The sequence below is a fragment of the Siphateles boraxobius genome, unplaced genomic scaffold (genome assembly GCF_051911475.1).
Source record: "Siphateles boraxobius isolate OS27281-9 unplaced genomic scaffold, OSU_SipBor_1 19, whole genome shotgun sequence".
NCBI classification, from domain to species: domain Eukaryota; kingdom Metazoa; phylum Chordata; class Actinopteri; order Cypriniformes; family Leuciscidae; genus Siphateles; species Siphateles boraxobius.
The window spans coordinates 1,144,348-1,157,315 of NW_027508799.1; the positions used below are offsets into that span (position 1 = coordinate 1,144,348).

A 12,968-nucleotide genomic window follows, 5' to 3' on the forward strand; every position below is an offset into this window, starting at 1 on the left:
CTGAGGAGGACTATGGTGAAGAGTAGGTAGTTGGCGGACCCCAAAAGCACTTGGTGGACTCCCACGCGGTGCAATGGCACCCCCAGAGGTGTCCACAGAGAGCCTATGGTAATATATGCTAATCTCGGCCACTTTATATGCGATTTTGGAAAAGTGACACGGCACCGCTGAATAAGCAGCTCGTGTCGTCCATTTCGAGCACGCGGACCTCGAAGTGTCGGTGCTGACAATGGCAACTTAAATGAATGGGCAAAATACCACGAACAGCCTGGGTTCCCTTACTCCCCTTGGAATAAGTGGCTGTTGTTGTGTTTGGTCTGCTTCGCTTCACACTTGGCTGATCCCATCTTTTTTTCTTCTTGTATTTCTTCTAATGGTGCTTGGATGAAAAACAGGATGATTTTCACTGCTTCCTTCCATCTTTTCATCATCTTGTCATCTCTCTACTAATCATACATGCTTTGCAGTAAACCTTGTAATCGCAGTAGCTGTCCAGCAGAGCTGAGAAAGTCATGCAGTGAAAGTCTAAAACAATAAGATAATTTTGTTGTGTTTTTTTACGCTCCAGCCACTGCAGGCTCGAGAGGCCCTGCTCCTGCCCCGGCTCGTGCTACTGCCCCTGCTCCTGCCCCTTATCCTGCTCCTCCAGCATTGTGGACCCCTGGCCAGGTGTCCCAGTCGCCTGCAGAGCTTCCTGTCCACTGGAAAGAGCAACTTCCATCTTTCCAGCAAGGCCTTCAACCCCTGTCCCTCTGCACCAGGACCATCCTCACTACAGCCACCCACAGGACTGCAGCGCCCTGCCCAGCCTCCTCTGCAGTCTCCTCCTCTGCGCCCTGCCCAGCCTCCTCTGCAGTCTCCTCCTCTGCGCCCTGCCCAGCCTCCTCTGCAGTCTTCTCCTCTGCGCCCTGCCCAGCCTCCTCTGCAGTCTCCTCCTCTGCGCCCTGTTCAGCCTCCTCTGCAGTCTCCTCCACAGCCTTCTGTCCAGCCAAGTGCTGCCTCTGCTCCTGCAACATCAACTGGGTCCAGTGTTGCAGACCAGGCTCCTGTATCTAAGCTTCTCATTATTCGTGTGCAGGTGCTGCAGCGTGATTTCCAATGACGTCCACGTCCGCCTCTTTTAGTCTACCTGATTCCACCTAGCCTCATCGCTATCTGCCTCTCAGACAGCCAGCTATCAGGAAGTGTTGGTTCCATGGTGTAATGGTTAGCACTTTGGGCTTTGAATCCAGCGATCCAAGTTCCAATCTCGGTAGAACCATTTTAGGTTCTTTGCGGAAGGGTGGGAAAAAGCAGAGGTGATGCGCAACTGCTGACGTGGCAGTGAAATTGGCAATCTCAAACAGAGTCGGAATTGGGGAAACATGGGCTTAAAAAGCAAAGGCTTCATTTGCTCCTTGCTATCGTGCTTTTGGACTCAATGACTTAAATCTCTCCTGCTCATGGGAAAAGTTGACACACGCCAAGGTTCCATGGTGTAATGGTTTGCACTCTTGGCTCTGAATCCAGCGATCCGAGTTCAAATCTCGGTGGGACCTGCTTTTGCCAGGAATGTGTGCAGTACCTCGTTCGAAAAAACATTTTCGGCAGCACTGAGCCGCAAGAGCTCATCTAGGTAGTGCCCCTTGAAGGGGGGCGTAAAAAGGATGGACAGCACTGGAGAATGCAGGCATCGATCCCACTACCTCTCGCTTGCGCCTACTGCTTCCTACCGATTGAGCCAAAGTAAGCCCAAAGTAAGCCCACGTGAGCCAATCGTGTTTCTCTGCTGTGGCTTACTTTTGACCAATCGCGTTCTCTCCTGTGGCTTACTTTTGACCAATCGTTTTTCTCTCCTGTGGCTTACTTTTGACCAATCGCCTTTCTCTCCTGTGGCTTACTTTTGACCAATCGCGTTTCTCTCCTGGCTCTGCTCCTGTGGCTTACTTTTGACCAATCGGCGACCGCTATTATTATCGTCATCTTTGCAATCTTTCCAACAGGTAAGTCTATTCTTCACGACTGTATAATCGATCATTATTCATTCATAAACAGTGTTTGTTTTTGGACAATTAAACATGCCAATAAAGCTAGCTAGCGTGTAATAGCACACGTTTTATTCTGTACATGTGAACCTGCAACTTTACCATGATATACAGTAAAAAACATGCCACTACTGTCAAGATAATTAGCCGACCGCTAATTAAGCTATATCCTCCTTAAACCATTTTTTTGTTGTTGTTAATTTAGTATTTTTTTGTGTCATTCATTACATTATTATATACATTACTCCAGCCCACGTGCCCACCACCACTGTGCCCACTGCATCTGTCCTCACTGATGCTGTGCCCACTGCCACTGTGTCTGTTCCTCCTCCACCTACTGCCACTAAGAACAGGCCACTGCTGGCGACCAATGTGTAGGCCCTGTTGGCGCGGGGGAAGCATTTATTTGCTTCACAGATGGCACAAAAGATTTTGTCTCCAGCCAAACCCTGTAAGTGGGTAAGTTTTTTCTTTTTTCTCCAGCCACTGCAGGCTCCAGAGGCCCTGCTCCTGCCCCGGCTCGTGCTACTGCCCTTGCTCCTGCCCCTTATCCTGCTCCTCCAGCATTGTGGACCCCTGGCCAGGTGTCCCAGTCGCCTGCAGAGCTTCCTGTCCACTGGAAAGAGCAACTCCAATCTTTCCAGCAAGGCCTTCAACCCCTGTCCCTCTGCACAAGGACCATCCTCACTACAGCCACCCACAGGACTGCAGCGCCCTGCCCAGCCTCCTCTGCAGTCTCCTCCTCTGCGGCCTGCCCAGCCTCCTCTGCAGTCTCCTCCTCTGCGCCCTGCCCAGCCCCTCTGCAGTCTCCTCCTCTGCGCCCTGCTCAGCCTCCTCTGCAGTCTCCTCCACAGCCTTCTGTCCAGCCAAGTGCTGCCTCTGCTCCTGCAACATCAACTGGGTCCAGTGTTGCAGACCAGGCTCCTGTAAGTAAGCTTCTCATTATTCGTGTGCAGGTCCTGCAGCGTGATTTCCAATGACCACAAAAAAAGAGGCCGCTTTTCCTCTGTGCTGGAAACTTTGCACTGGCTACCTTTTAATAGTAGATTTAATCAAAAAATTGCGCTTTAAGCCATGGAAGCTGAAATGTTTGCGGCCCGGCAGCAGCAGGGAGGATGTATGTTTCGGCTCGTTGGTCTAGGGGTATGATTCTCGCTTAGGGTGCGAGAGGTCCCGGGTTCAAATCCCAGACGAGCCCATTATTAGGCTTTGCTTTTAATCTCTTCAGCCTGATTAGGGCAACCAGGATATTTGTGAGAAATTGGGGATAAAATGTGCCAGAGAGAGGCCGGTTAGCTCAGTTGCTTAGAGCGTGGTGCCAATAACGCCAAGGTGGCGGGTTTTCATCCCCGTACGGGCCACTCATTTTCTCTCTGGGACCTTCGCTCTGCTCTTCTCGAAAATGACGGGCGGTCTCCCAGACATCCCTGCTGGCTAAACCATACAAGTATCTGGCCGAAATAGCTCAGTTGGGAGAGCGTTAGACTGAAGATCTAAAGGTCCCTGGTTCAATACCGGGTTTCGGCAGAGGAACCACGTCCGCCTCTTTTAGTCTACCTGATTCCACCTAGCCTCATCGCTATCTCCCTCTCAGACAGCCAGCTAGCAGAGTGTGTTGGTTCCATGGTGTAATGGTTAGCACTTTGGGCTTTGAATCCAGCGATCCAAGTTCCAATCTCAGTAGAACCTTTTCAGGTTCTTTGCGGAAGGGTGGGAAAAAACAGAGGTGATGCGCAACTGCTGACGTGGCAGTGAAATTGGCACTCTCAAACAGAGTCGGAATTGGGGAAACATGGGCTTAAAAAGCAAAGGCTTCATTTGCTCCTTGCTATCGTGCTTTTGGACTCAATGACTTAAATCTCTGCTGCTCATGGGAAAAGTTGACACACGCCAAGGTTCCACGTGTAATGGTTTGCACTCTGGGCTCTGAATCCAGCGATCCGAGTTCAAATCTCGGTGGGACCTGCTTTTGCCAGGAATGTGTGCAGTACCTCGTTCGAAAAAAATTTTTCGGCAGCACTGAGCCGCAAGAGCTCATCTAGGTAGTGCCCCTTGAAGGGGGGCGTAAAAAGGATGGACAGCACTGGAGAATGCAGGCATCGATCCCGCTACCTCTCGCTTGCGCTTGCTGCTTCCTACCGATTGAGCTAAAGTAAGCCCAAAGTAAGCCCACGTGAGCCAATCGCGTTTCTCTGCTGTGGCTTACTTTTGACCAATCGCGTTTCTCTCCTGTGGCTTACTTTTGACCAATCGCGTTTCTCTCCTGTGGCTTACTTTTGACCAATCGCGTTTCTCTCCTGTGGCTTACTTTTGACCAATCGCGTTTCTCTGCTGTGGCTTACTTTTGACCAATCGCGTTTCTCTCCTGTGGCTTACTTTTGACCAATCGCGTTTCTCTCCTGTGGCTTACTTTTGACCAATCGTGTTTCTCTTCTGTGACGTACTTTTGACCAATCAGCGGCTCCTATTATTGTCATCTTTGCAACAGGTAAGGCTATTCTTCATTACTGTATAATCGTTTAATATTTATTCATATACATTGTGTATTTTTGGAAAATTAGACATGCCAATATAGCTAGCTAGCGTGTATATTACAGGTTTACTTCAGTACCTGTGAACCTGTAACTTTTCCCATGATAAAATACAGAAAAGAAAACATGTAGCTACTGTTAAGTTAATTAGCCGGCCGCTAATTAAGCTATATCCTCCTGAGACCAAAAAAATTTTAGTTAATAATTTAGTATTTTGTGTGTCATTACATTGTTTAGAGCATAAGAAAGTTTTTTGCAAAAACGTTTATTTTTATTTTTATAATGTTCATATAGGTTATACTATGTCTTCTGTATAGGACACTACTAGGACTCATTTTTTTATTATTATTTTATTTAAAAAGACGTGATCTAAAAAAAAACCATTGTTTTTGCCTATTCATGTCTTTAAATAAAATAATAATAAAAAATGAGTCCTAGTGTCCTCTACAGAAGACATAGTATAACCTATATGAACATTATTAAAAAAAAAAACGTTTTTGCAAAAAACTTTCTTATGCTCTAAACAATGTAATTACACACATAATACTAAATTAACTAAACTTTTTTTGGTCTCAGGAGGATATAGCTTAATTATATCAGTGTTTTATATCCTGAAATTGTTTAGGTTTCAGGATTTTATATACCAAACTTTGTATGAAGATGATTCCCAACTATGTTATAAAAGATAACAGAATGATTTGATATAGACTTCCATTTTGCTTTATGCAATATGTGTGTAAAATGGCCATAAGCGGGTTTTCCCATTTTATACAATGTATCTATGTATCTAATTTGCATATTAATGTATTATTGGGGCAACATGTAATGAAAAAAGAAGTGTAATAATGGGAGTTAGTAGTAATTGCCAAGATTTTCATAATAATATCTAATATTTCATATAATTTCTTTCCATATTGTCACCCAAAATGCCTGAAAAACATGATTTAAGTCCTGCTGTGTAGTTTGCTAAATTATTGTAACACACTTAACATACAGGTATCTTTTAGATTGACAGAGGTAATAGTCTCTTTCTGATTTTCATTTCAGAAAATGTACGCATACCCCGTTTTTCGTCGCCAGTCAGCAACATCAAACCGTCTCCTCATGGCGCCATCGGCGGAGGCGAAGCAACTTCAAAATGTGGTGTCTGGAAGGGCCAAATCGAAGGAGGAGGTGCTGGCAGAGGCAAGTACTTTTGTCTGCACAAACGGTGGAGATCCCAGTGACCAGTTTTTAGTACTGGCTCACTGCAAACTTCAGTTTGGGATGTACCAGGGTCAGAGATTTAGATGGCTCCTGGAAAACTCTCTGGGGTACGCAGTGTATTTGGTGCTCAGCATTTCCAGTGAGAACGCGCAGACAACCCCCCTGTCAGAAAATAAACAACCGTTCCTACAGTACACTTCTCATATTAGAGAGATGGCAGAAGAAGTAGAGAAGTATAACAGGAAGCAGGAAATGCAAGCAGAAGCCCGGGCAACTGGAGACCAGGGCTGCTTGATGGTGGAGTTTGGTGACTTTCAGGGCCGGTCCATGAAGGATGTTTATGAAGACCAGAGCAATGAGGCCGAATCCCTCATCAGGTACTTGGTTAAGGCAGATGCCAGGCCCAACACTAACATGGCCATTTTCAAGGCGTATGTCCTGAAAAGACGGGCTTCTGATATGGGCACCAGTGTACATCAGCCTGCACGTCCACCTGCAGCCTCCAGTACCTCTGCACGTCCACCTGCAACCTCTAGTGCCTCTGCACGTCCACCTACAGCCATCCAAACTGGTTTACAGCAGACCGCCACTGTGAAAGCACTGTTGGCGCGTGGCAAACATTTGTCACCTTCACAGCTGGCAAAAAAACTAATGTCACCAGTTAAACCCTGTGAGTAGGAGTGTAAATATAGAATTTTCCCTACAGCAGTTCTACATGTATTGATTTATCGTCATGGCAAACTTGTCCACTTGTTGTTTCCAGATCCATTACTGCAGTCCACTTTACCTCCTCCGGCAGCAGAACCCCCAGCCAAACATTTGGTCCCAAAGCAGCTTTTCGCTACTGGTAAGTAAGCAACATCTTACATATGTTTGTCTCCATGTATTGATCACAGTAATAGTTTTAACATTTGTGCTCCAGGCACTTCCATTCCCACTGCTGAAGATGATGATGAGGAGCTGGTATTTGCTGCATCACAATGTGAAGCACAGCTAAATACAGGTGTGGCATATGACACAAATGCAAATATTATAAGAATGTTTTGTGGAAACCCACTGAGAATCATTATTTTTGAAAATAAATAAACATTTTTTAAATATTTTTTGTTTACAATACAGAATTATGTGACATCATGCCTCAAGCGGGAGGCATTCTTTGAGTGCACTTCTTCCAAACCTTAAGGATGTCCAAAGGTGTCAGTGTATTTATTTGCGTTTCCGAACTTACCTGTTGCTAAACAATCACTGGATAACTTTTTCACACCGCTTGCTCTTCTCACTCACTCAACCTGAGCAGACAGGATGGTGGAGATTCATTGTTCTAATAATTAGAGGAACAGTTTTTCCTTATTGTGTCTGTGTGCATGCTTCATGTCTGTGGGCATCATACTTTTTTTTACTGAATTCATCACGACTCATTTTCCTTCTTTCATTCCATCTAATCCTCATTCTCAAAGAGCTATATTGATCCCATATTCCTTACATCAATAAAGTGTACACTGTGTTCTTTGCTTCTTGACACTAATACCATTTTCTTCACTGTTATTCCTAAATATAATCATAATTATTATTAATACTTGTTTAAAATTACTGCTTCGCCGGCTGTTTGTGGACTGCATTTATGGCATATTACTATCAAATAACAGTCATCCTTATATTGTTTATGTTACTGTTCACTCAGAGGCCTGTGCCGGTCCGTCTCCATCAGCGGAAACAGCACAGACACCAGCTCTTCCTCATCATCAGCCACCAGCTGAGCTTCCTAGTCACTGGAGAGATCATCTTCCACCTTTCCAGCATGAGTGGATCCGGAACACACTGTTTAAGGCCAACATGCGAACCGAAAAGCCAGAAATAGTGTCCCAGCTGAAGCTTTGGTGGTATCCTCCTCAGCCCCCTTTAATAAACACCCAGCCACCCGCCTCACCTGACCTCTTCTTCTGTCGGCCCATTTTCTTATGGATGCCGCTAAAGATGTGGTTGTTTCCTCTTGTCTGCGTTCGCCCAGACTGTGGTAAGCACAGACTTACAGCGGCAGGACTTTACCGTACCGTGCGCAAGGTCTTGGACATTGATGGGTGGTATGACCTTGCCACTGAGTATCTGGAGTGCAAACGCTGCAAAAAGAAGTATCCAGCTTGGAATGAGGACATCTTAGGACAGCTGGATATGGGCCACCGCAGTCAGTTTCCAGCTTTGCTGACATACAGGTAATTCATAATGACAATCATTCATTATCAGGCGCTTTTATTTGTGTTATTTTTTCCAACCAAAGCATTTGCATGATTATACTGTTGTTTCTTTAGATACTCATGTGACAACCGGGTGGTGAGGATGATGAGGGAGAGGACACTGGGCAACAGTGTGACTCAGCTCTACAAGAAGCTGATGGAACAACACAGTGAGGCATGGACACAGCGTGTCCTGCAGTACCTGACTGCCTGTGAACCATTCACAAGCTCCTCCCTTGTGCAGCCTCCTGTGTTTGCTGAGCCTCCCCTTTTACCTGCCCTTCCTAAACCTAAGTTGAACTAGGGGGCGCGGCACGGCTGCTGACCCTGTGCTTCTCCGTTCGTTTGTTTGTTGTTTGTGAATTTTTGGCGTTTATCGTGTTGTAAACTTTTGTTTTGTTCACGTCCTTGAGTTAAGCAACATGGAAATGGATTACTTGCGCGCAGTGGTGATCTTTTTTATCCTATATGCTGTCGTTAGAGAGAACTTTGCCCTAGCCGGGAACAATGAAGGAAGTGAACGAACGTCGCCACTGATTACATACTCGAGGGAATTTCTTCTTGCCCTAAGGAATAAAGCTGTGTCTGTGGACTTAAATCACGTATCATCAACCCCTCATGGAAAAGCCCAAGGTAGGAAAACGAAAAAAAGAGGCTCGAGGGGGGGCGTTCGTAACATGTTGAGAAGGCGAGGAAACAGACACCCGCTTCCCATCATAACTCTGTCAAACGTCAGATCATTAAATAATAAACTGGATGAGATCACAACACGTCTCCGGTTTGATGAGGATTTTCGGAGGAGTAATTTGCTCTGCTTCACAGAGACATGGCTTCACGAGGACAGCACTTGCATTGATATGGAGGGATTTACAGTTATAAGAGCAGATCGTGATAAGGTGTCATCTCAAAAATCCATCGGGGGAGGACTCTGTATGTTTATTGACAGCGCTTGGGCTTCACAATTCAAAGTACTCAAGAGAGTGTGCACTAGAGACTATGAGCTGCTGTCTGTATCTATCAGGCCGTTTTACCTTCCGCGGGAGTTTGGGCAAATCACCATTATTCTTGTTTATGTCCCAGGGCCTAATAACAAAGAAGCTCCGGAAATAATAACCGACAGCTTCAATGCTGCTCTCTCCCGATCAGCAGATCAGCCGGTGTTTATTTTGGGGGATTTCAACACATGTCAGCTGTCACCTCATCTACCCACTCTGCAGCAGTATGTCACCACGCCCACTCGCTCCACTCGCATACTGGATCAGTGCTTCGGTAACATCCCAGACGCATATAAGGCAGTGAGTCGCCCTCCTCTTGGTAAGTCCGATCACAATGTCATTCATCTCCTTCCAACATACAGACAGAAAGTCAGGCGTGAAAAACCACTCCTGAAAACTGTACGTCAATGGACTGAGGATGGGGAGGAGGAGCTAAGAGATTGTTTTGACTCTACAGATTGGCGCATGTTTTTTGACGCATGCTCTGATCATCACTAATTGACAGACACAATCACATGCTATATCAAGTTCTGTGAAGAAACTGTTATCACTTCCAAGATAGTTCAAGTGTTTAGTAATAACAAGCCATGGCTCTCAAAGGATCTTAAAATGTGTCTGAATGAGAAAAGGGCTGCATTTTTGAGAGGAGAAGCTGACTTAGTAAAGGAGAAAGAGAAGGATTTCAAGCGTAAAGCTTTTACAGCAAAAATAGATTTTAAGAATAAGGTTGAGCAAAGATTTTGTACAGGCAATGCAAAACAAGCATGGGAGGGATTAAATACAATAATGGGTAGGGAAAGAAAAAAACAAAGTGTAAACGTGGCAGATTGTGGCAAATTTGTTATTGATTAAACATTTTCTATGGAAGATACGATGTGAGAGACCCAAAAATAGGGTGCAATATTACCTGTGATCAGATTGGTAGTTATGAACATATACAGCTTTCTGAAGAAGAAGTAGCCATGTGTCTCTCTAAAATCAGACCAAACAAAGCCCCTGGGCCTGATGGCCTCCAAGGAAGGGTGCTAAAGGTATGCTCTCAACAGCTTAAAGGGGTTCTTACTCAGCTGTTCCAAATTTTGCTGAATTGTGGTGTTTTTCCAAACGTATGGAAGAAGTCCACAATAATACCTGTGCCTAAGGTCTCTAGGGCTACAGACCTTGGAGACTTTAGACCGGTGGCACTCACTCCACTCTTAGCCAAGTGTATGGAGAGAGTGGTCAGCACCCATCTTATGGCTTCTGTTGGGAATCAACTTGACCCCCTTCAATTTGCCTATAGGTCACACAGGGGCACAGAGGACGCAACTCTTACTCTTGTAAATCAAATAGCTAAACGTCTGCAACAACCAAAATCACTTGCTCGGGTTCTTTTTATTGATTTTACATCTGCTTTTAATACTATGCAAATTGATATTCTTTTAGAACAACTTCATAGGATGAATGTGAATGGTGGGCTCATTCACTGGATTAGAAGTTTATTAACTGACTGCCCTCAGAGAGTCTTAATGAATGGGGTCTACTCAGATGAGCTTGTCATAAATACTGGAGCACCACAAGGCTGCGTGTTGTCACCTCTGTTGTTTTCAATCTATATAAATGACATGTGCACAGCACCAATATTAGTTTACTTAAGTATGCTGATGACATGGCCTTGGTAGGACTTCTCACAGAAAATAATGCAGCACATGAGGAAGCTTATTTTAGCCAAGTCACTTTACTGCAGGACTGGTGTCAGACTGTTAAACTGGAAATTAATGTGACTAAAACAAAAGAACTTATAATACGAACGAAACCAAGAGGGGCCAGTAACATCACCCCTGTTGTACTTAACAGCCGGCCTGTGGAAGTAGTGGAAAATTTTAAGTACTTGGGTGCAATCATTGATTGCACTTTAAGTTTTAATGTTAACTCAGAGAGTATTTTTAAGAGAGCTAACCAGCGATTGTTTTTAATTAGAAAGGTGAGGAGCTTCAAGGTCAGTCAACACATTCTTGAGATGGCATATAGGGGTCTGGTAGAAAGCATTTTACAGTTCAATATAACAGCTTGGTATGGCAATCTGAATGTGAAAGACAAAAACAAGCTTTCCAAAATTGTTAATATTGCAGGGAAGGTGATTGCCAAGTCACAAAGGCAGCTTGGGGATGTGTATGATAGGGCGGTACTCAGGAAGGCCAGACAGATATCAGCAGACACCCTACACCCACTCAACTCAGAGTTTGAGTTGCTCCCATCTGGCCGTAGATTCAGGGTCCCAAGGGCGAGCCGGAACATTTATAAGAGATCCTTTATTCCCCATGCCATACAGGAACTTAATTTAAACTGAAAGCGTCTTTGTGTTTTATATAACTTCTAATCGGCTGCGCTGCTTTCCATTTTCTGTTGTTGTATGTTGACGGTGGTAATGTCATACTTTTAAACTGTGTGTATTTTGTCATTTTAACTGTTGTGTCACTGATGCATATATGTTTGGAGAAGTCAAAGACAAATTTCCACCAAGGTGGACAATAAAGTCTAATAATAATAATAATAATAATAAGTGGCTGTTAGCTGTGTACGCCAGGGATGTTCTGGGGCGACTGGACGAGGTCAAGGCCAAAATAACATCTGTATTTGGCTCTGTTCTCAAGATGGACTCCACAAAAAAGGTATCACAGCCCTGTTTATATCCAGAAATTGTCCAGATATGGATATGTGTGTGTGTGTACATAATGCACAGTTATGAGTTTTTATTTTGTTTTGTTTTTAAAAATCTTTTTTTTCTTCAATAGGTCACAAAAAAAACTTGCCGGTGCTGCTTCAGGAACAGCTGCCTGGTGCACAAATGTTGGTAACGAACACGGCCAAGTCCTTGTCTCTGTCCTAACAGCCGCCGAGGGACATGCACTGGACCCCATGGCAGCTGGCCTAATGAAGCGCTACCGAGAGGCAGGAGAGGCATCCCCAAAGGTGATGTACGTGGACAGAGATTGCTGCAGTCAACACGGCCAGTCTCAGGTGAAGGCCATGTTTTCGGAGTGGGATGAGCTTGAAGTGCGCCTGGACATCTGGCATTTCATGCGGCGATTTGCTGCAGGTGTCACGACAGAGGCTCATCCGCTCTATGGGATCTTCATGGCACGTCTATCCATGTCCATATTCCAGTGGGATTCAGAGGATGTGGCTGCTCTTCGCCGTGCAAAGGAGGGTGAGCTGGCAGCAAAGAAGACTGGCTACATCTCAGAAAAGGCGGTCAGTGCTCGCATTAACCGGAGGGAGTTGGCACTGCACTGCCGGAGGAGGACCAGGGGGGAGGAGGAGACCACCATATTGATTGGGTCACTGATTGATCAGTTTGACAGTGCGGACGGGAAGGATACTCTGGGAGTTCCACTTCTGAACCATGAACGGATCCAGCAGATATGGAAAGAACAGCGGAAGCATGTACAGTGTATCCAAGACCCAGAGCACTTTCCGCTCTACATAAAGAAGGGGACACTGAAGAAAGGCGGTGTGGAGCTGTGCTGCTACAGGTGTGCTCGAGGCTCTACCTCCTTGGAGTCATTCCACCTCCACCTGAACCGTTTTATTCCAGGTATTACATACATATGGATTAGTAATTTTTCTGTAAAAAAATATAAGCACTGTAACTGCTTCCATTACGTTAAATTAATGTCACATTAATAAATGTCACACTTTTACAGTTCTTTTTGTCACGACGCACACACAGGGAAACAGTAGATCCAGAAGCAGTATATTTATTGGGTAATCCGTACACGTAATCCAGTCCAGGCAAGGGTCAAACACCGTATAAGCAATCCTAGAACAAAACAACAAAAACGAGAAACGAGCAGAAACAAACCTCAGAAGTGTGGGGACATAAAACAACGACTCCGTGACATGGACTGAAACAGACAGGGTATTTATACACAGAACTAAACAATGTAATGGAAAACAGCTGCGTGCAATGATGAGTGATGAGAACAGACAAAGGATCGT

General features: G+C 45.0%; 2 non-coding genes across 2 annotated transcripts; both read left to right on the forward strand.

Moving 5' to 3' along the window:
• Positions 1-3,150: 3,150 nt before the first annotated feature.
• On the forward strand, positions 3,151-3,222 carry trnap-agg (transfer RNA proline (anticodon AGG)). The gene has a single exon. It is a non-coding gene; the product is annotated as a tRNA-Pro (tRNA).
• A 256-nt stretch (positions 3,223-3,478) lies between these two features.
• trnaf-gaa (transfer RNA phenylalanine (anticodon GAA)) lies at positions 3,479-3,551 on the forward strand. Its single transcript has one exon. It is a non-coding gene; the product is annotated as a tRNA-Phe (tRNA).
• Positions 3,552-12,968: the final 9,417 nt, after the last annotated feature.